The following is a 4,714-nucleotide window of genomic DNA, read 5'->3' on the forward strand; positions in this document are numbered from 1 at the left end:
GTATAATGTTACTTGTGTGTTTTCAAAGCAGACCATTTGGTTACTGGATAACTAATTGACATGCTTCCCCACTCCCCACCCGGGGGCATACTCTGTCTCACTCAGCATCCCTTAGTGCCTGTAGCTCTTTGTGCAGGTTGGGTTGACATCTCCTGATCTCACCCCATCTTCTCTAGCCTATCTCTTGTCCCTGTGTTTAGGCATTCATGTTAATGGGTATAGCTTCTGATCTTACTGAGGAGACAAAGTCTCAGAGCAAACTCCATGAACCCCTGGTTCTTCCAAGCCGTTCTGCTTCATCCTGCAATGCTCCCTGACTGCTGGTTTCCATGTCCTGGCTCTGTCTACCCAAGATGTGTAAATGTCTCTCTCTTGTTTTTGGTTTACCTTTCTGTGACCTGGAAGCATTATTTTGACTCCTGCATCAGATATGGAACAACCCCAGCACATTGCAGTCAGTTCCCCGTCTCTTCTTCAGTGGCTTGTGTGTGCCATTCTCACCTTTCTGTAGCCACATCTGCCTGTGTCTGCTCACAGGGCCACACCACCGGGAGTCCCAGGACTGCCTTTTCCTCCTGCACACTTTCTGTGTGGAACTAGTCTGGATTGTGACAGCTTACATTGTGGTTCGCTGTTTTTAGGACAGGGTCTTGTGGCCCCCTTTTAGGGAGCTGACAAGCCGGGTGAATCAGCACAGCTGTCTTTCAGTGCAGTAAATGTGCTCGAAGACCTGGTAAATGACCCTGAAGCCATTGGTTGCTACGTAGAGAGAGAGGCCTTCGTGTGGGAAATGAGATGCTTGATCTGTAGTAATAGATTCAAGAGATGAGTGAAAAGGGTCAACATAGAGAAAATAGATGCTTTTGGTTTTGTTTTGTTTTTTGTTGTTGTTTGTTTTGCTATGTGAACAAATTTACTTTGTTCCACAAAGGGATTAACAAAAATTTTAATTTTTTTTACATTAATTTATTTTGGCTGTGGGAGGCAACGTGCAGGGCTTACTCTTACACCGTGTGGGTTTCTGGCTTTTGCAATCAGTCATCAGACTTTGGGTGACAAGCACTTTTTACCCTCTGAGCCATCTTGCTGGTCCACTAACAGACTTGAGCTACGGGTAACTAAGATGTGTACACGTTGCTTTTATTCACCTGATATAATTGTCTCCAATGCGTACTGCCTTTGTCTACTAACCTAGGCCTAGTCCTGGAAACTTGTAGCCTCCATCTAAGCTAATCTAGGCCTAGGATGTTTTCACATAGTTCTTTGTTGATTTCTGGCAGGCTGGTCCAATTCAGCTGTTTTAGGTTAGACTCTTCTCCAAGCTGATTCAGTCTGGCTTCTCTGAGCCTCTCCTGAATTTGTCTGCTTGTCCTCAAACTAACCTAGCAGTCTCGGGCTCCTTCTCATTCTCTGGCTTGTTCTGTCTTCCCCTGTGTCTAGCTTGTTATCTTTCAAACTGTCTCTGTAAAACTCTCCCCAAAAAACTGCCTATTGTCCCTTCCACTGCTCTCTTAAATAGTTTATCTTCCTCTTCTCATGAGAGTTGGGCATATCCTGTTCTGTCAAATCTTTCTCTGATTTGTCACTTTTGTCTACCACTCAATTAGACATCACTTTAGAACATGTAGTTGCTTCTACAAACTGACTATACCTTCATTATTTGGGATAATGTGTGTGCTAGGTTGGAACCACACCACAACTAGAAACAGATATTTATAGTAAATAACACAATCTCAGGGTTCACAATGTGATAAAATATCCTGCAGTAGGGATGCAGCAGGTGAGCCACAGTGGTGGCATTATAACTGTGGCACATGCCTGTAATCCTGACACTTGGGCCTGAGCTTGTCAGCATCAGTTCCCTTGTGCTTTAATACATATGTAATATAATCTGAATGGTTTAGCTTACATTAAGGGGTGGGGACAGTCACTGCCAAGAAAACAAATCAAGGTGTATTTTGAGAAGTTATCTGTCAGGGAAACACCATTGCAGACACCTTAGTGCAGAGCCTACTACAGTTTCTTTTGGTGATCTTTAGCCTACAGATGGCCATTCCTTGTGTTCCCCACCACCTGTGTCAGACCTAACATTCTGTTCTATCACATAAAGCTTGGCTTAGCATCTTGACAACAGATAAGACATTTTTTAGGCTGTCTTAACTTAGCAAAACCCTAATTTCCCACTAACCAAAGAGCCAAGAGTGTTCTCAGATAGCATCCGAGGTTCAGACTTCTCCGCGTGTTCTACTCCACCTGCTTGAGGTGCCCATTAGTGTACTTGAAAATTGACTTGATTTATGGCTTTGTTTTGTTTCTATAACAGGTATGAAATTGTTACCTAAATCTGTGTTGCCCCACCATGGTCATTCATATTTGGCTTTGGAAGAAACTGCATTCCTTAGTCCTTTGAGAGCAGTTTCTTTCATTAACAACATTCAGGGTATCAGGTCTGATGTTGAGGTCCCTGATGCATTTGGAGTTGAGTTTTGTGTAGGCTGAGAGCAAAGGCTCTAGTTTCATTCTTTTTTTTTTTTTTTGGTTTTTCAAGACAGGGTTTCTCTGTGTAGCCCTGGCTGTCCTGGAACTCACTCTGTTTCATTCTTTAACATGTAGTTAACCAGGCTGATCATTTGTTGAATATGCTCTGTCTTTCACCAGTGTGTGTTGTTGGCCTCTTTCTTCCAGGCGACAGTGTGGTTTGTTGTGTGGGTCCTCAGTTCCATTGCACTGGTCAGTGACTTTATGCCAGTACCAGGATGGATCTGGCTGGCCATGCTTCCACCTGGTTGTTGTTACTGTTTGGGATTGTTTTGGCTATCCTGGATCTTTTGTTTTCATATGAAAGTTAAGATTTTTTTTCAGGCTAGTGAGATGGCTCAGCGGTTAAGAGCACTGACTTCTCTTCTGAAGGTCCTGAGTTCAAATCCCAGCAACCACATGGTGGCTCACAACCATCTATAATGAGGTCTGATGCCCTCTTCTGGTGTGTCTGAGGGCAGCTACAGCTATTTATGTATAACAATTTTTAAAAAAGATTTTTTTTTTCAATTTCTGTGAGGAATTCTGTCATAATTTTGTTGTGTATTGCCTTGAATTTACAGAATGATTTTAACAGGACAGCCAGTTTGAAAAGTGTCTTGATTTATGGCTTTCTTTCTTCTGTTATTAGAAAATGTTTCTGAAATTGTTACTCAAATCAGTATTCCTGGCCATGGTCACTTCACAATGTTAATTCTGCCAATCCATGAACATGGGAGGCCGCTCCATCTTGGATAGTTTTCTTCTTTTTTATTTCACTGTCTTAATGTTTTTAATTGTACAAGTCTTGCACTTTCTTGGTTAAAAATCTCTCTCTCTCTCTCTCTCTCTCTCTCTCTCTCTCTCTCTCTCTCTTTCTCTCACACACACACCACACACACAGTGTAAGTGGAACTATTTTCCTGATTTAAGACTTGGTATATTTGTCATTAGTATATTGGAATGCTACTGATTTTTGTGCATTTTTTTTGTATATTCTGCTGCTTTGATGAGCATGTTTGTCAGCTGTAAGAGATTTCCTGTGGAGTCCCTTCTATATGGAATCTTATCTGCAAATGAAGATACATTTTGGCTTCTTGCTCTTTTGTCATCTCCTTCACTTGTCTTATTGCTCCAGCTATGATTTTACCTACCATAACGAAGAGGAGGCCAGAGAGTGCACATGTCTTGTTCCTGATTTCAGTGGGAATACCTCGTTTCCTCTGTTTAGCTGGATGCTGGCTGTAGGCACGCTGTGTGTTGCTTTTATTATGTCAGGATATGTCAGAGAGCCTAGGACTTCTCATCAGGAAGATATGTTAGATTTGTCAAAGGCCTTTCTACAGCTAATAGGATGACATGTATTTTCTATCTCTTAATCTGTTATGGGTGGATTGCATTTACTGATCTACATATGTTGAACCATCCCTGCATTTCTGCGGTGAAACTGACTTGATCATGGTGGATGGGTGGGTGATCTTTTTGACTTTTCTTTTTTTGATTTTTTTTTTTTTCCAGAGCTGAGGACTGAACCCAAGGCCTTGTGCTTGCTAGGCAAGTGCTCTACCATTGAGCTAAGTCCCCAACCCTTGACTTTTCTTGAATTCACTCTGCAAGTATTTTACTGAGGACTTTCTCATCCTTGTTCATCAGAAAAAATTGGACTATAACTTTTATTTATTTGTTGGTTTTGGATCTTTGTCTGGTTTTATATCTTTGTAAAAAGAATTTGGAAGTGTCGTGTCCTTTACTTTTAATATTAATAGTTTGAAAGTCTGTGAATTCTGCACTGAATCCATCTGTTCCTACGCTGGAACATTTATCTGTCTGTCTGTCTATCTGTCTATCTATCTATCTATCTATCTATCTATCTATCTATCTATCTATCATCTATCTGTGTGGGTTTTCAAGACAGGATTTCTCTCTGTGTGTAGCCCTGGCTGTCCTGGAACTTACTCTGTAGACCAGGCTGACCTCGAACTCAAAGATCTGACTGACTTTTCCTCCTGAGTGCTAAGATCAAAAGCATGCACTGCACCTGCCTGCCTGAGAGATTTTTTTAAAATTCTTTATCTTATGTGTATAGGAAATTATTTATCTTATGTGTATAGGTTGTTTTGCCTGAATGTATGTCTGTGCACCACCTGCATGCAATGCCTATAGAGGCCAGAAGATGGCACTGGACTCCTTAGAATTG

Source organism: Mastomys coucha, unplaced genomic scaffold (genome assembly GCF_008632895.1).
Source record: "Mastomys coucha isolate ucsf_1 unplaced genomic scaffold, UCSF_Mcou_1 pScaffold13, whole genome shotgun sequence".
Taxonomy (NCBI): Eukaryota; Metazoa; Chordata; class Mammalia; order Rodentia; family Muridae; genus Mastomys; species Mastomys coucha.